Below are 18,595 nucleotides of genomic sequence, written 5' to 3' on the forward strand. Positions count from 1 at the left end.
TCACATTATTTCCCTTTGGGTTCATTTGAACCACACTTTCAGATTAAAACTACAGGGTGCAAGTTAAAGGTGGGCAAAAGTATAACTGTGAAAAGTGACACTACTGGAAATCTGAAGTGTTCTTGCATTTCATTGTGAACCTGAAAGTAGGTAATTTCTCTGAAAAAATTGCTATGTTTCATGATTGCCTCATTTAAAAATAATCACCTTTGCTAGTAAAACTGGGTCTATCATTACTATATTTATACTAATCTACAAATTATACATGCCATAAATATCACCACAAATAATTACTGTTCATGTCAGTCACATTGTGTCAGACATATATTGCCCACTAACAGTCCAGAGGAAGGATGGTCATGTGGTTAGGGCATTAGCCTGGGATTAAGGAGATGTAGCTTAAATTTCCTGCCCTACCATATACTTCCTATGAGAACTTTGGAAAGTCACTTAGACCCAGATCCACAGATGCATTTAGGTGTCCAAGTCCCAGTTTTAGGCACCACTGCAATCCACAAAACCCCGTTCAGCTGCAGCCTAATCCTATAGGCATCTAAATTTCTGCTGCAAAAGTTCCCTAGCTGTCTAAATTTCTTCCTCTGGGCATATGCACTGCTGCCTTACTCTAGGCATCTGGATGCCTATCTTCCACCTAAGTCCCAGTGCAACCCATTAACTGGGAGAAGATAGGCAGAAAAGCACCTTTTTCACCCACAGGACCCAATCTGGCAGGCACTGTCACAGTTTCAGGGTAAGTGCATATGTGTTCCCCACAGCCAGGTTCCACTCCAGGAGTTCCCAGTCAGGTCTCTAGTCCTCTGCCATCACCTTTCTCTGGGTAAGGATCCTTGTCCCAATCCCCTCTGGCCAGCGGTTTTAAAGCTACACAGCTCCCTGCCTTACACTGAAATATGCCCAGCAAGCCAGTCTCCCTAAAGACCAGCACCTGTGCATTGCTTTCTCTTTTAGAGCTATGAACAGCATATTGCCAGCCATTACAAGTTACCACACCGTTCTTTCTAGGCAAGCACATTTATTCTTAAGGTAAAAGGATTACAGAGAAAAAACACTAAACATACTAGGAGTCACCCATCAATCTTATTGGACCCTAGTAGGCCAAAGTCTTTCCAACCGTTCTGCAAGATTTGGCCCCACCCTTGGATAGTAAATCCTGCCCATTTGCTGGATCAGAAAGAAGGCCCTGAGTCGGTTTAAATGCAGCCTTTTCTTTCGGACTCTGGGAAACCCAGTTTGAATCAGTAAATGCGAGCCTCCCCAGGTACCTCTCCGGAGGTGTTTACAACTTAAGTGATTCACCTTAATAACCCCTCACTGTTTTTGGTTCCTGGAGAAGTTCTGATAACCCTCCCCCCTGGAGTTGCATATAATCCCAGGCCTACAGTGATAAATACACCTAATATCATATGACCCCAAAGATATGGCATGGGATTGTAATATCTGTCACAGGCATGCTCAGAACCTGCCTACTGGATCAGATCCTATTCAAAATCTGGCCAGAGGAGGAGAAGGTGGTGGGGCTCACCTTATAACTTTTAGCCCAACAACTGGAGCACTCACCGGAGATGTGGAAGACCCAAGTTTAATTCCCCACCTCTGCCTGAGGGGGAGACAGGATTTGAACACAGGTCTCCCACCTTTCAAGAGGTGCACCAGCTTGATGACAATCATGGAGGCCACAGGTTTGAGCCTGGCTTAATCTCACACTAAAAGGCTGCCTCCAGTTCAGCCAGCGGTGACAAAAAAGGGTACCTGATGCACAGAGCTGGGGAAGTCAAAGATGGTCGGACGTAATGCCAGCACACTGCTCCTTTGGGTACTGTTGGCTTAAATGACATCAGCCTGACAAGCCACCTATCAGGTGGCTCAGGGAAGACTTTTACTGAGTTGACTCCCCCCTCCCACGAGAGCAGTACGACCCGGATTTGACTTATGCCTCTTTATTCCATATGGAACATAGGGTCTTCACTGCTGCCTTCCATCTTTGGCAGTCTCTCACTGCAGTCTCAGCCTCAAGATTTTAAGGTGGGCCTCCCCCCAGTCTCTCTTGTTGAAGCTGTTCCAGTTTGGCTAAACAATTAAAGACTCATTGGAGCAGGGGGGCTGGACTCTGTCTCCCACATGGATGCCCTAACCCCCAAGCTGAAGAGTCAGTCTAATTCTCTCATTAGCCCAGTAACTAAGTGAAACAACTTCAACAGGGAAAATTAAGGGAGCCCCACATCAGACTATCCCAGAGCTCAGTGGTTAGAACATGCTCCTGACACGTGGGCGATCCCTGCCCAAATCCTTCCCTGTCCCTCAGGCAGCGGGGGGAATCACATTCCAGAGGAGTTCTCTAACCACTGGGCTAATAGGTGAGATTAAAAAGATTGGGACTTTAAAATCTTGACTGGTGGGGAGGAAGTGAATAAGGAAGTGTTATTTTCTCCTTCACACAACACAAGAACTAGGGGTCACCAAATGACATCAATAGGCAGCAGATTTAAAACATACAAAAGGAAGTGTTTCTTCACACAATGTACAGTCAACCTGTGGAACTCTTTGCCAGAGGATGTTGTGAAGGCCAACACTATAACAGGGTTCAAAAAAGGACTAGATAAGTTAATGAAGGATAGGTCCATCAATTACTTTTAGCCAGGATGGGCAGGGTTGAAACACCATGCTCTGAATGTCCCTAAATCTCTGTTTGCCAGAAGCTAGGAGTGGATGACAGGGGATGGATCACTCGATGATTGGCCTGGTCTGTTCATTCTCTTTGAAGCACCTGGTGTTGGCCACTGTCCGAAGACAGTACACTGGGCTAGATGGATCATTGGTCTGACCCTGTGTGGCCATTCTTATGTTCTTATGAGCTCCTCCTCCTCCTCTTCCATTTTGCATGGAGCGAGGCAGGAAATTACTTAGGTACCTAAGCCATCTGACACCAGGGGAGGGGTACCCAGCTGTGGATTGCTAGCAGAGATAGGTGCCTCCCTGAAGCTTGGATTTAGGTGCCCATCTCCATGAGAGGGCATCCCTCTCAACCACACACACACACACACACACACACACACACACAATATGTAAATTGGAATTGAGACACAGAGGGATTGTACACTTTCAGGAAAATTATACGGGAAGTCTTTTTGGGAGCCAAGGATGGAATCCACAACCCAGTCCATTCCTTTAACTGTAAGACAAGTCTTTGTCTCATACTGCAATACTAGAGACTTATATTGGTCCCAGGTATAGAGAGCTAAATCCATCCTTGGTGTAAGCAAGTATAACTCCATTGATCTTAGTATTGAATTTGAGCCAGTTTTATTCAAAACACTTTCCTCCTCTCCGTTTTCAAAATAAAAATCAACATCTTTTAAATGCAAAAAATGAACACTTCAAAACCCATATTCCAGACTACTACACTACATTTTTCATATCAGCTTCTTTCTTGGATGCTATAGAACTGACTTAGGGTTTCCAGATATTCCCTCCAATCTTGCCCTTCTGTAGATTCTTCTGTTTTCCCATATGTTCTCATTTTCATGTGTGAAATGTACCAAACTTGTTATGTCACTATTTTCTGGCTTTTCAACAGCACAGCTGAAACTCAGCCAGACAGTACTCTTGAGTTATTTCTTTCTATGAAAACATAAATCAGTCCTTTACTGACTCTTGAACTCACAAGTTATGCAGCGTGCTGAATTTCAAGAGCAGTCAAATAGCTAGAATACCAGCAAGGCTTGCTTTGAAGATTCATGGTGCAGGTGCACTAACTACCCCCACTCCATTAAAGCGCTAATCATATAGGATCAGAGTTATACAGGACAAGAAGGAGCTCATTTTGGGGACACATTATGATCCATTTAATAGAGCACAAGGTCAGGAGTTAGAAGACAGGGTAGTTGTTTTTTTTCCTGTCACTGCTGTAGAGTCTCTGTGGGACATTCGGCAAGTCATTTCAACATGTCATTCAGCGTGTCCCATTTCGCCACCTGGGAAATAGGCTTAATGATACATAGCCTTGTTTCAAAAACACTTTAAGGTATATGAATGAAAAGGGATAAAAAATACTAAGCGTGATTAATTCTTAAAAGAAAACCATGTATTTAAAAAATGGGTCTTGGATTTTTAATAAAAGGTGTATGTAGGTAATGTTTTTATTTGTTCTTTAAGCTTATTTTTTTCTTTCTTTTTTAACTATACCTGAATACAAGGGAACGTTCCCTGTCATCTTATCTATCTATTGTGTGAAGCATGCCTGTATGAACAGAGCCTGTAAAACTGGAAATAAAACTAGAACCATACAATTCATTCAATGCCCCTTAATCCTTGCCTGCAGCATCCCTGCCATTTCAGAGCAAAGCAGAAACTGTCCATTGTGCTGAATTATGTCACACTGCGTGTGTTGTTTTGTGTGCCATGAAGAGATCTGTAAAGAATGACACTCAGATCACCTAAATCATCATCATCATCATCACTGGATTAAAGCACTTTGTTAATAATAGAAGTAATTAGAAGCAAAGTGCGTTCACCAGCTTGCCAAAAACAAGTAGCTCTTTATTTTTGTTAGTATGTTGGACGATATAACTTTCACAGTTAATTTGCTACCAATTTCACAATAAAAGAATTCTTAGCTTAGTTATATTTAACCTAATTAAGATTTACTTGAGAAGAATTAAAAATTGGCATATGACATATGTTACCCACTATTTAGTATGCACAATAGTTATGTTCTTGTGTAGTTTACTCATGTTTTAATCTTGCAGTATTCCAGAAAACAGAAAGTAAACACCAAGGAGAGTTTTAAGTGCTTTGTGTGTGTGTGTGTGTTCATTTTACATATATGAGTACCCATAATTAGATTTTCTAGGTAGTAGTAGGCATCCTTCAGTCTCGAGAGACCATGGGTATGTGCCCCTGAGAGGTAAAGAATTTACTCAGTTGGTTTTATGACAGCTGCAAACATGGCTGAAAAGACCCACTGGAGACAATCTCTGTCGCATCTGCCACATTTAAAGGTGATGTTTCGACCCTTTGGTCTCTGCCTTCTGTGAGCTCTTTTCTCCTCTGCTAAGCTGGATGGCTTCCTCTTGTAACTCCGGAGATCTCTGTTAAGCTCTTGTTTCCAAAGGCTGTGATCTTGAGTGTGATCTTCCCATTTGTCTACATCCATGTCCATTTCTTTGAGGTCTCACTTGCACACGCAATTTTGGGCATCCTTTGGGTTTTTTCCAGATGCACCGTAGAGAATTCACCGTAGAGAATGTCCTTTGGGATGTGCCCATCATTCATTTGGCACACATGCCCAAGCCAGCGGAGGCATCTCTGTTTGAAGAGTGTTTGCATGGTGGATATCGCCAGCCCATTTGAGCACCTCAGAGTTAGTGACTCTGTCCCTCCAGGAGATTCCAAAGATTTGACGAAGGCAACGCATATGAAAGCTGTTGAGCTTCTTTTCCTGATGAGAATATGAGGTCTATGTCTTGCTCCCATACAAAAGCGTGCTAATTATAGCTGTACAGTACTCACAGATCTTTGTGTGGTCTGTCAGTTTGTTGTTTTGCCATACTCTCTTGTTCAGTCTAAACATTGTTGTGGCGGCTTTTCCAATGAGGATGTTGAGTTCTGTTTCAAGTGAGAGGTTGACTATGATAGTGGTCCCCAGGTATGTGAACTCGTTCACCACTTCAAGTTCATAGTTGTTGATCTTGATGGAGAGTGCTTCCTCAAATCCTTGGCACATTAGTCTTTTTTAGGCTTATAGTAAGCCCGAAGCGTTGGCAGATTTGGAAAAACTGTCCATTAGCTATGAAGATGAGCTTCTGTGTGGGTTGTCACTGCTGTGTCATCAGCGAAGAAGAGGTTTTAGATAAGGGCCTCCTGAGTCTTGGTTTTAGATCTGAGTCTTGCAAGATTGAACAGTTTTCCATCAGACCTTGCATGCAAGCAGATACCCTCAGTTGAGGAACCCAAAGCTGGTTTCAGTAGCAGGGAGAAGAAGATCCCAAACAGAGTTGAGGCAAGTACACAACCCTGCTTAACTGCGCTACGAAGCTGGAAAGCCTCAGATGCTGAGCTGTCATATTGGACTATGCTGAACATGTTTTCATAGAACAATCAAATCATGCTTAAGAGCTTGAGGGGACATCCAATCTTTTCTAGAAGTGTGAATAGTCCACTTCTACTGACAAAAGTCAAAAGCTTTTGTGAGACTGATGAAGGCTATATAGAGGGGCTTATTTTGTTCTCTGTATATCTCTTGTAGTTGTCTCAGCGAGAAGATCATGTCGATAGTAGACCTTTCAGCTCTGAAGCCGCACTATGATTTAGGACAGATTCTGTCTGCCAGGGTCTGAAGTCTGTTCAGGACACCTCGGGCAAAGGCTTTTCCCATAATACTCAGAAGGGAAATGCCACAATAGTTGTTACACTGTCACCCTTGTTTTTATAGAGAGTGATGATGTTGGCGCCTCTCATTTCTTGTGATACTTCACCTTCTTTCCAGCACAGGAAGAGCAACTCATGAAGATGTTGCACTTTTAATTCACCAGCCTAAAGTAGTTATGTGAGGACCAATTCCTATGGAGGAGAAAAAAATCTAGAGCATTATAGTGGAGCAACATCTCTGCTATAGTTAAAGTTAAGGCCAGCTTTCTGTTTAAAGCTTGACTGTTCTAAGTGCTCTGAAATCCATATGGTTAATCGAATTTTGTTGAAATTTGGTATATCTCATGGGGATATGGGATACCGTAAGTGATCCAAATTTGGGGTCGTTTAATTCATGAGATATACCCCATGGGAAAAAGACAGCTTTTCTTAAAGTTGACACATTTTTTGCTGACAGAGATCAAACTAGGGCTCAGATCATTGTACCAGGGTCTGAGTCTCAAGGGTTACCCCAACAAAGTGCATGGTACTCACCAGCCTTTGAGGGAAATCCAATTAAAATGTTGTTTCAAAAAGAGGTTGCTTCTCCAGTTAGGCAAACTATGACTCACATGCCTGGTCACCTACCTAATGGATTACAGTGAGCATGTGCGGAGAGAAGCTAAGTCTCTGAAAACTACCTCTGCATCACAGGACTGGGGTGTCTCCAAGCGTGTGTTACAGTCATTGAATCTGAGCACTTCCCCAAGCACTCTGAGTTCAGCTGGATTTGAAGTTTAAAAGAAAAAAAAATCAGGCGTATTGCTCCACTCTGCCTCTGTCAAAGGGTGGGATTCTTATTCTGCAGAAATATAACCTGACAGCAGAATAGTCAGAAAGTCCTGAAACTGTTTTTTGTGGGGAAAAACCTACAGGAGCAAATGTTCATAGCAGGGAGGGTGATTAGGAAGTGGAAGACTAGATGGGAATAGAGAAGAGGGGTTGGGGATGGGGACTAAGGAAAGTGTGAGGAGAGGCATGGGACATTGGGAAAGGGCACCTGGATGTCAGTGATGGGGGAGTGCGGAAGAATAGGGGCAGAGGCACCTGTCAGCCCCAAATTCCCCTTCCATGTGTGTATCATGATCTGGGGCCCTGCGGCCCATCCACAGGAATGTGACCCCTCACTTAGGCAAGCCCCCTCCAGAACCTGGCTCACATATCTTAGGTTAGACCCTACCCCCCCCCATCTCCCCGTCCCTCATGTAAGCTGAGATCTGAGCATCCCTGTCCCCCGGTGGTGTGTAAGCCCTGCACCTGTCTATATGTGCCAGAAAGTGAGAGGCCCCTGCATTTTCTAGGTAGTGGTATTAATTACTGGCTGAATTTTGGGAGTAAGGGATTTTTGACAGTGTCGTTGTTCAGTATTTTGGCTACTACTCCTGTTCAGTATTTTGGCTATCAACCCTCCCTGAATCTCTTTCTAGCATGAAACTGACAAAGTACCAAGTAAGCATTTGAAATTCATAGATTGCAATTACTATAATGTAAGAGCTGTATCAAACCATATTTTGGCGGAGAGGGACAGACTACATCTCTGTTTAAAGAAATATGTATTTAAATTTAATTTTGGCAAGTCATTATTCATTTTAAGTGGAAAATCTACTTCTTTACTGTAGATTTATCATTTGAGGAAAAGAGGCCTATATGAAGATCTTTACTAAGAAGGAGCAGATGGGTCTCAATATTTAGCCTTCAGATTTACTGTATGTACTAGCACAGATTCAAAAATGTGGGGAAATGCTTGAAGTTGCTTGGGGGGAAAATGGGTTTATAGTTCAAATCATTTAGTGGATTGATTACATTAACTCAGTCACTCAACACTAGCAGGCATGTGGGAGAGACAGAGCTCAGCGGGGTAACAGAAAAAAACAACAGGTGAGGTTGTAAAAGCCTTGAGATACAGAAGAGAAGCACATGGAGGCTGAACCAGCAGCTGAACTGAGGCTAGGAAAGTTTAGGGAGGTTGCAGTGAGAGTAAAGCCGGGAAAACATAGAGATGTATGGCTTTTGGGACAAATTTTAAAGGGGAGGCTTACGTATGGCTCAGCCTTTGGTTTCACCATCACTTAGGGCTGGATCCAAAGCCTCTCAAAGTTGATGGAAAGTGTCCTATTGGCTTCACTTGCTTTTGGATCAGCCCCTTAGCAGAGGGAACAAAGGTGGCTTTATACCAAGTGAGCAAGTAAACATGATAGATTTTGCAATCCTTGTAGGAGAAGAGGACTTTTAAAAACTGACTTGAAATAGGAGCAGTCAGGCCAAAGCTGAGTGCTATGGTAATTCCCAAGCCCACTCACTATGACATCAGCAACTGTAACCACAATTAAATACACACCAAAGAAACATCAGACACATGACAGGTATGAAGCAGCCATGCTTGCTACAGAGACTTTCCTGTGAGTAAAAACTAGGAGGAGGAAGCATCACCGCTTGAAGAGGGTCATATCCTCACTTGTGACAGAAGCAGCTCCACCGACCACATGGCAACTGGTGATCCATATCCCACAGTTTGAGAAACACTGCATTAGACTCTCTGGTTATGTGTTTTTCACTGATCAACTAACATATATACCCTAGTATTTCTATTACATTCCTTGCTGTCTTCTATACTAGTTCAACATTTTACACATTGATGGGGCTATATAGATATAACTGTGAAGAACTGGTCACACTGCTTTTGGCTGCAGGAAGCTTGAATTCAGTTGCAGCTTCAATAATACCTAAACAGCTGATTAGCTTAATCTCACCAAAGCTTTGATTTTATTGTCACTGGTCAGTATCATCAAAACCAATGAGGAGTCCAGTGGCACCATAAAGACTAACAGATTTATTTGGGCATAAGCTTTCGTGCGTAAAAACCCCACTTCTTCAGCTGCATGGAGTGAAAATTACAGATACAGGCATAAATATACTGGCACATGAAAAGAATGGAGTTACCTTACAAGTGGGGAACTAGTGTTAACAAGGTCAATTCAGTCAGGGTGGATGTGGTCCATTCCCAATAATTGATGAGGAGGTGTCAATACCAACAGAGGGAAAATTGCTTTTGTAGTGAGCCAGCCACTACCAGTCCCTATTCAAGCCCAAATTAATGGTGTTAAGTTTGCAAATGAATTATAGCTCTGCAGTTTCTCTGTGAAGTCTGTTTTTGACGTTTTTTTGTTGAAGGACGGCTACTTTTAAATCTGTTATTGAATGTCCAGGGAGATTGAAGTGTTCTCCTACTGGCTTTTGTATGTTACCATTCCTGATCTCTGATTTGTGTCCATTTATTCTTTTACATAGAGACTGTCCAGTTTGGCCAATGTGCATGGCAGAGGGGCATTGCTGGTACATGATGGCATACATCACATTAGTAGATGTGCAGGTGAATGAGCCCCTGATGGTGTGGCTAATGTGGTTGGGTCCTATGATGGTGTCGGTAGAGTAGATCTGGGGACAGAGTAGGCAACGGGGTTTGTTACAGGGATTGGTTCCCAGGTTAGTGTTTCTGTGGTGCGGTGTGTAGTTGCTGGTGAATATTTGCTTCAGGTTGGGGGGCTGTCTGTAAGCAAGGACTGGCCTGCCTCCCAAGGTCTGTGAGAGTGAGAGATCATTTTCCAGGATAAGTTGTAGATTGTTGATGATGTGCTGGAGAGGTTTTAGCTGGGGGGGCTGTACGTGATGGCCAGTGGTGTTCTGTTATTTTCCTTGTTGGCCCTGTCCTGTAGTAGGTGACTTCTGGGTACCCATCTCGCTCTGTCAATCTGTTTCCTCACTTCCCCAGGTGGGTATTGTAGTTTTAAGAATGCTTGATAAAGATCTTGTAGGTGTTTGGCTCTGTCTGAGGAATTGGAGCAAATGCGGTTGTGTGATCTGTCCTGGATGGAAGCTGGAGGCATGTAGGTAAGTATAGGAGTCAGTAGGTTTCTGGTATAGGTTGGTGTTTATGTGACCATCACTTATTTGCACTGTAGTGTCCATGAAGTGGATCTCTTGTGTGGACTGGTCCAGGCTGAGGTTGATGGTGGGGTGGAAATTGTTGAATTCCAGGTGGAATTCTTCCCTCTGATACTTGGTCAGTATCATGTCTGTCAATCGAATTTTCAGGCTGAACTTATACAACAGATTTTAGCATACAGGTCATTATATAAAGTAAATGCCTATACATTAGATAGACAATCCCCTTATACAATGGAACAATCTGATCTTGAAACACAGCTGCTGCTGTTTCAAAAGAATAGAAGAAACATAGAGGCATAGCAGAAGTTAACAGTCTCATCAGCTGAAACTGAGTCTTAGCCACATATACTGGCTTACCCATGCCAGCGTCCATTTTTTAATATTATTGATGGCGTATTATTAACTTTTGTGGCCAGTCCTGTTCTACATGATGCAAGTAGCAGTATTGTCATTCACTTCAGTGGGAAGCAGAGTTGGGACTTATCTGTTAATTTTATCTTATGGATCTTGTGGTTCTGCTTGGCAAATCATGAGTTTCATGTAAGGGTATTTTTATTTATGGTCACTTTCAAAGGTTTATTATTTTTAATGATGAACCATAATATGTTCCTCACACATGCTAAACTGGATTAGGCAGCTAGCTTTCCGGGGATCCTTTGATGTCTAGTGCATACTAAAAAGACACCTGAGCTCCAAGCTCCAAACTGTAGGAGTTTATTATGCACATCTAGCTTTACCATTTATATTCATTAGTTCCCACAAACAGCTTTGCAAGCACAGTGTTGCATTGGTGCAGAGTACAAAATGTAGCATAATCGGTCTGAGCAGACTACACTGAAGGAAACCTGAATAACACAATCTGTATTTTAACTTAATTGTTTACAGCTCAAAGGTACATTTGGTAGTTTTTTGGGCTAATTAATAAATTATGCAGAACTGAGAATCAGAGACTGAGTAATGTTATAAACTGCTTTTAAAAACACCAATTTTCTATGGTTGTTTCATCTTCTGTCTTAGGGGGACATTGATGAAAGTAGTTTGGAGCATATTACCGAAGAAATTGCACAATGAACTAGGGGTTTGATTCTCCTTTACACTAAGGCCCTTCTCTTTACATAACTCTGGCAGGGTAAAGGGGCCTTAAAGTGTGTGTAAAATACACATACATCTGTACAGACCATTAGTGATACCATTACTGGAATAATGGGTCCTGTCCTGGTTTCCATACTTCAAAACAATTGTTGAAAAATCAGAAAGGATTGGAAAAAAAGAGCTACAAGGATGATTCGAGGTCTGGAAAACATGCTTTATAATAAGAAGCATAAGATGCTTAATCTTTTTAGTTGACCCAAGAGGAGATTAAGAGTAGGGCTGATCAGAACGTTTTTGACACCATATGTTTTTTCATCACAGTTGAAATGTTTCGCAAAGCTATATCAGTTTCAACCAAGTTTTCATTGGGAAGGTTTTTTGGTCATGGGCTCTCTGGTCTCTGGTGAGAGAGGAAGATAAATTGTAAAGCTCAGGTTTTTCATCAAAAATACACTCTTTTGACACCATTCCATTTTGTGAAAAGGTTTGAAAAGTCACCTCTTAACCTTCTCTTTGTTAAGCTAAATAGGTTGAGCTCTTTAAGTCTATCACTATAAGTCTTGATTTCTAATCCTTTAATCATTCTCATGTCTCTTCTCTGAACTCCCTCTAATTTACCAGCATCCTTCTTGAACTGTGGACTCCAGGACTGGACACAGTATTCCAGCAGAAGTATTACCAGTGCCATAAAGGGCTAAAATAACCTGTTTGCATCCATTCGAGATTCTCCTGTTTATGCATCTGAAGATTGCATTACCCCTTTTGGCCACAGCGTCACACTGGGAGTTCATGTTTATCTGATTATCCACCTTAACCCACACATCTGGATCATGGGTAAGGTTAAGATTTTGTCACAGGTATTTTTTAGTAAAAGTCAGGGACAGGTTGCAGACAGTAAGCAAAAGTTCACAGAACCCAGTGACCTGTCCCTGACTTTTACTAAATACCCTGGGGGAGGGGACTATCAGTTGGAGCGCTGCCAGGGACTGACCTCTGGCAGTTGCTCCAGCTCCACTGATGCTCCTGCGGCCTGGGTTGACCACCACTGATTAAGCCCCAGGGGGTCTGACCCAACCCTAGCCACTGCTTCAGCCCTTGGGCCACTGCTCTGGTGGCTCCAGGGCTAACAGCTGCTCCAGCCCTGCTGCTGTGGAAGAAGTCTCGGAGGTCCTGGAAAGTCACAGAATCTGTGACCTGCATGACAGAATCGTATCCTTAATTATAGTCTACAAGTACTTATATGGGGAAGAGATTTCTGATGGTAGATGGCTCTTTAATCAAGTAGAAAAGGTGTAATGACATCCAATATCTGGAAGATGAAGGTGGACAAATTGACAGAAATAAAGCACATTCTTTTATCAATGAGGAAGTTAACCAATCCCTTACCTAGGGATGTGGCAGATTCTCCATCATTTGAACTATTTAAATTAAGACTGAATATCTTTCCAAAATATAATACTACCAAAAGTTGTGGGCTTGATGCAGGATCCACATGGTGAAATTCCATGGCCTGTGTTATGGATGGGTACTTAGATTGGATCATCATCATGGTCCTTTCTAGCCTTAAAATCTATTGTGACGGGGCAAGGCCAGATGGCTATAGAAAAGCAGTGGGAGATAGATATATTAGCTCCAGGCTAAACAAATCCCTGGTACCAGGATAAGTGAAATGGCAGCTGCTCCAGGTCAATTAAGACACCTGGGGCCAATTAAGAACTTTCCAGAAGGCAGGGAGAACACTAGGTTGATTGGGACACCTGAAGCCAATCAGGGGCTGGCTGAAACTAGTTAAAAGCCTCCCAGCCAGTCAGGTGGGTGTGCATGTCAGGAGCTGTGGGAGGAAGTTGTGCTGTTGGAGAGACTGAGTAGTACACACCATATCAGGCATAAGGAAGGAGGTCCTGAGGTAAGGGTGAAGTGGAACTTGAGGAAGTGAGGGCTGCTGTGGGGGGAAGTAGCCCAGGGAATTGTACATGTCATGTTTCTAAAAGGTCAGCTTCCATAGCTGTTACTAATAGGGTCCCTGGGCTGCAGCCTGAAGTAGAGAGTGGGCCTGGGCTCCCCCCTTTTTGCCCCCTGATTAATCACTGAGACTGGGAGACAACAGAGATTGTGCAAGGAAGGATAACTTCTCCTCACCTCCCTTGCTGGCTTATGATGAAAATGGCTCAGTAGACTGTGACCCTTGTCTCTAGAGAGAGAAGGGTTATGTGGAGGGTCACAGTGAGCCTCTGAGGCTAGTGAAATCTGCCAGGAAATGCGGGCCCCATGGAGACAGGGACAGAGCTTTGTCACACTATTTATCTTAATTTAAGTGAGAATCAGGCCGTAGTTGTTCAGCATCTAAAGAGTTACTTGTGTGGTACTGGTGGCTGTTATTGATGTGCATACAATATCCCCCAACCTGTTTCCCTATCCCCCAACCTGTTTCCCTATCCCCCATACTTCATATGTCTCTTGTCTTCTTAGGGCCAGACTTTGAAACTCTTACTCATGTTTCATAGCTCCTTCAATAAATATTCCCACTGAAGTAAATATTGTGAGTAAGGGTGGCAGAATCTGGTAGTGTATTTCCACTAAAGGGATGAATCCTACGGTGTTTTAAATTTCCTGCATGAAGCATTTTTGTGCCCTTTTTTGGAAGTCTCTGTCACAAATTGTGTCCCACATTCACGCCCGGCAGGTTTATAAGTAGCAAGAAGACTTTCCTGTGAGAAGAGGGAAGCTTGATTACATAGATGTGATATTAACTATAAGGAACTTCAATGAAGTCTTATTTACAGCATTGTATATGGGAGTTCTGTCTAAAAGATACATAGAACGTTCCTGCTAAAATTCTTCAGGGGGAAAAAAAACCCTTGTTTTTAGGTAGTGATACACCAGAATTCTGGGATATGGCAGTGACATGTCTGGCCACAAGATTAGAGAGGAATCCCATTAACTCACCACACTGTACAAAGCTGGCAGCGTCAGAGTATTATCAATTTTCTTATAACATGTTTACTCCTCCAAGAGTGAACACAAATAGCAAATTGTAGCATTGCTGAGATATTTAGGTGCCTCCCATGCCCATCTGTACACAAACAGCTATGATGAATTGTTAATAAGGGGAAGGTGGTGTGAAAGTCTCCTCCAAATTACTCTAACTGTTTAGATATTAATTGTATCAATGATGTTAATGTTATTGACTGCACCTGTATAAGATAGATTCATGCATGCTGGCAAAGGGAGGTATAAATGAACCTTCCATTCTGCCAACCTAGTTCCAGAACACCAAAATGTATTTACATGGCCACAGCAGTTCTGCAGCTGCCACCTACCCTCAGTGTTTCTACCAGGGGGAGGCAGTTTCCTGAGATCCCCAGAGGAGGAGGATGTACCAAAGCAGTGTATCAACCAGTCGCACTGGCCACACCCCTTCCCCAGACAGCATCACTCGCATTGTGATCCGTGCTGGGCCTTTTCCATAGAGGGAAGATTGCAGTTACTTTTCACTGCTGCGACCTCCCTTCCTACCAGCATACTTTCTACTGCTAGGACCCTACAGGCATCAACACTGACTTCCATTGGCTAGGCTGAATCTAGCCCTAAAATGTTCTCAAAGACGGTGCAGCATGATGATTAACATCACACCCTTTTGTGCCACCCACGATTTTAATAATCCCAGGCATTTGCAGGGGAGCCCTTTAAAAAGGAGCTACTTAGTCCTATGTTACTCACTGGTAGGCTCTGCCCCTGTGGTCCTATGTGCAGAGAAGACTCAAGAAAGGTGAAATGGAAGGAGAACATGTTCTGATCAGGAGCAAACTTCAGCCCCCATTTACACTTCTATACTGAAGTCATTTGGGATTTCACAAGTTACATACCAGGGCTTTCTCTGAATTATATCACATGGTGCAATTAAGCCACTTCCCTGTGAGAAAAGGTAAAATGGTCAGAGAAATTGGCTTCTTTATCTGAAGTAGTTATTTGCTGAAGCCAATAACCTCTGAAATCAAGGAAAGATTTCCATTGACTTCAATGAGCACTGGATCAGATCCCATGTAGTTATTTAGGGCTGACGAGAAGGAAACAAAGGTGAGACAATTGTACCCCCAAGCTCAGGGGCCCTACCCTAATGCAAGGGTGCTCCTGCATAATGGAAACCCCTGGATTGAAGTAGTTTCCATTATATATAAGGTTTGGTTCAATGACACTCAGCACCCCCACTATCAAAATTTTTCTAGCACCCCTGCCTTCACCCACCAGAGTTGGTAATGCCAGAATTCTGTTTATTTCAGTGGTTACCCATGGTGAGCTTAAATTCAGCTGCTGGCATAGGAGGGAACCAATCCAAGCCTGACAAAATGCATTTATTTCTACAGTAGATGTAACCCTACATGAGTCCACCTGAGTAAACACTGACTTTTCCCAAGCATAACTTGCATTAATGTAACATTTTAAACTGCGTCTCACTTAGCTTTAAATAATTTTTATCATAGTTACAGGATGCAGAAAAAGATAATTCTGTAAACATTGCAGTGTGTGGAGGACAATAATGCAGGCAGATTCACTCAGCTGTAAATCCAAAGTTTGCTTTATTACTGCTTTTGCTTGAAATTCTGTGCCCAAATTCTGAAGCAGATTCCCACATTTATTGAACATGATGCTTGGTGTGTCAGATTCCAGCAAATGCCTGGTGTCAGATTCCCTCATTGAGAATAGTTTATTGGTGGAACATTTGATACTTGACCCATTTTTAGACAGCTTCTCCAAAGGAACCATTCCCAAAATATTCATATTTTACTTTGACAGAGTATATCATTGTTTTACCTTAAGACTGTTAATCTTAAGTGTACCTCCAACACTATGGGAGAGCTCTTCAGCCAGTAGAGATCAGCATATTACACTTGCTGAGGATCTGACTCTTGGTAAATTACTGCTGGGTGAATAATTTATAACAAAGAATATATTCAATGAACTTCAGCCTTTGTCTGTGTGAGGACTATCCACAAAGAAGATTTCATTTTCTCTAATGTATTTTCTGCGATTCAGCATACGGTTGGTGGGTGAAATTATGCTCAGCACCATTTGAGTGGGACATGAGCAGCACTGCATGGGCCTCTTACAAGCTCTCTGCACCTGCTTGAAAAGTCAAAAATTTCCACTCAACATTTTTTCATTTTTCTTCCAAATTTTTCACATACAAATCATTTTCCAAGCAGCTCCCTTAGTAACAGAAAGTAACTTCTTTGAACTCTTTTTTAAAAATAGATTTCATGTTGATGGGATCTCTTTAAATTTGCTCTAAAAAGAAAAAAAAAGCGTCTAATCTCCCACCGCCTTTTGTCGTAAGAGTAAAGGTTGCAGGAAGAAGGGTCATTGTGAAGAAGAAAATATTAATCAAATTCACTTTTATTTTTACTTTACCTCACTAATTGTATTCATTCACATATCTAGAAGTAATTACAGACAAAGAAAGAGGAATCAATGAATTTAAATTTTTTTCTTACTAGGTACATTAATTTTATGACAAGTCATTTGCCTATGATAATTAGTTTGGTGAAACTGATGTACTTTCTTAATAAATCATATCAAATAAATGGACTTGAAAGTTACATTCTTTCAAATTAGAAATAAGGCAGAATACATAAGTGGTGAAAAAACGGTGACTTCTTGTGTCAGATCAATGGAAATCAGCACACTATAAAACATTAATATGGAGAGTTTTATAAGGTGCTCTGGGACAGTCCGTTCTGCATGAGTAGTTCAGAGAAACAGAAAAACAAAGATTCAAAGTGGCCTTGCTCAGTAGAAAATATGGCTGTAAGAAAGTTTCTGCCGTTCACATTTCCCAAGTCAAATGCCATTGTAAGAACACCCATGTCACTCCATTGCAGTTTCAGTAGGAGCAGAGGGTCCCTATGTGAGTAGCCCACGTACTGGGTAGAATGTCCTGAGATTCTTCTTAAGGATGTTCCCTCAAGGAATTGGGCTTTGCTAAAATGGGGCTTAGCCCCCCAAACTTGCTAGAGATTAAGGCCACACAGCCAGCTCAGGGGTGAGCAAATTACGGCCCATGGGCCATATCTGGTCCGACCAACATTTCTTTCCTCATGCTCTCTGAGCTGCTAAAACTACCATGGGGCGCTCAAGCAGGCTGCCTGCCTGCCGTGGCCCCATGCTGCTCCTGGAAGCAGCTGGCTGCTCCCAGCATATCTCTGTGTGCCCCTGGCAGGGGGGGAGGTGGCTCCATGTGCTGCCCCAGCCCCAGCACAGTCTTCACATCTCCCATTGGCCAGAAACCAGCCAATGGGAGCTGTGGAGGCTCCCAAGTGGTGCACAGATGTACCAGCAGCTGGCCACTTCTGAGAGTGGTTTGGGGCCATGGCATGCAGGCTGGCAGCCTGCCTGAGCCCTGCTGCGCTGCCAGCCGGGAGCCGCCTGTGGTAAATGCCTCCTGTCCAGAACCTGCACCTCACACCCCCTCCCACACCGCAACCTCCTGCCCCATCCCAGAGGGTGCAGGAGGGCACTCTGGGCTGGTGCAGAGTCTTGGGGTGCAGGAAAGGGTGAGGAGTGTGGGCAGGAGCCTCCTTCTGCAGCATACTCCCTCCCAGAGCCCACACCCCTCACCTGCACCCCAAAACTCTGCACCAGCCTGGAGCTCCCTCCCACACCCAAACTCCCTCCCAGACCCCACACTCCCTCCTGCACCCTCAGTTTTTGCACAAATTATTTTATTACATGGCACTGCAGTGGAGGGGTAGAATTTAAAAATTTCATTAATATAGTAGAAATGTGTGGCCCATGATGACTTACCAAAATTTGTGGAGTGGCCCCCCCTGTGAAAATTATTGCCCACCCCTGCTCTAGCTCCACTTGGGCTTCCACCCCATCAGTCTTGAGGTCCTTCCTCTACCTTTTCATCAGACATAAGTAAAGCACTAATCCAAGGCCCCCTGCAGTTAGTGGATGCCTTTCCACTAACTCCAGTCAATACTGGATCAGGCCTTAACACTCAGAAATATCATCTCTTTTAACCAGTCTTTTCCCATCATGGTCCATGGAAACCCTAGAAGGCCCACTTAAGGTGTGGGCTCTATTATTACTGACATACAGTACACAAGCGCTCATTTTACCTGGACCATGG

Source organism: Natator depressus, chromosome 5 (genome assembly GCF_965152275.1).
Source record: "Natator depressus isolate rNatDep1 chromosome 5, rNatDep2.hap1, whole genome shotgun sequence".
NCBI lineage: Eukaryota > Metazoa > Chordata > Testudines > Cheloniidae > Natator > Natator depressus.